The sequence below is a fragment of the Rhinopithecus bieti genome, unplaced genomic scaffold (assembly GCF_001698545.2).
Source record: "Rhinopithecus bieti isolate Rb0 unplaced genomic scaffold, ASM169854v2 scaffold_41728, whole genome shotgun sequence".
In the NCBI taxonomy this organism is placed as follows: Eukaryota; Metazoa; Chordata; class Mammalia; order Primates; family Cercopithecidae; genus Rhinopithecus; species Rhinopithecus bieti.
The window spans coordinates 123236-124318 of record NW_016816881.1 but is presented as its reverse complement, the minus strand read 5'-3'; positions in this window follow the sequence as shown (position 1 = coordinate 124318).

The window sequence follows — 1083 nt, the reverse complement described above, 5'->3', positions numbered from 1 at the left end:
TTTATTTATTTATTTAGAGACAGGATCTTGCTCTGTCGCCCAGGCTGGAGTGCAACCGGGTGATCATGGCTCACTGCAGCATCGACCTCCTGGACTCAAGTAATTCTCCCACCTCAGCCTCCCAAGTAGCTGGGAATACAGGTGCACACCACCACACCTGGCTAATTTTTTGTATTTTTGGAGAGACAGGGTTTCACTATGGTAACCAGGCTGGTCTGGAACTCCTGAGCTCGTGATCCCACCTCGGCCTCCCAGAGTGCTGGGACTACAGGTGTGAGACACCGCGCCTGGCCAAAAATTTATTTATCAGTTTATTTGGCGTGAGTTGAGGAAATCTTATGTCCTTTATACTTAGCTAGACTATACTGGTTTGTATCTGACTTTCTACTATTTTGATATTGAATGAACCATTGGATAATACTCAAAGAGCTTCAAAAGGACTTTTTTCTCGTTAATAAATGTCTACTGTTCAGAAAATTTATCACGAAATTTATACCTACATTTTAGCAGCTTGAGAGTTAAATAAACACAAAAAAGAGATTCTTAGCAACCCCAAGAACTTAAAAGACTGAATTTGAGCATCTCACAGTGCTCTGTTACACGTCGTTATGCATAAACAAATCCTAAGAACTCGTGAATTTACCACAAATTGTACTGGATATTCAATGCAAATAAAGCCAATTTTGTGCTTACTTGTGAGGGAAAGCTGTACTTGTCAGACGATATATTCCAGAACAAAGCCAGACCTTTGGAAAAGTTTTGGGAAGCCAGGTCTTCAGTGATGGGCACACTTCGAGAAGCGGGAGCATTGAGAGGCAGGCCACGGGGCTTTCTAGCATGTTCCTCTACTCACTGCAGTAAGGCTGCTACCAAGGCGCGACTTTAAAATGGCGGCGACAGGAAGGATTGCTCGCTGACTGGCTGTTGTCTAGAAGGGTGGGGCTGTCACTGATTGGCTGCTTTTGGCTGACTTTCACGGGGCCATTGCTAATTGGCTGAGTTTCAGGACTGAGCGTATATCACCTAGTGATGATTGAGTATATTTCCTGATTTGCTTGCTCCCTTCTCTTAGTGTGCTTGGAG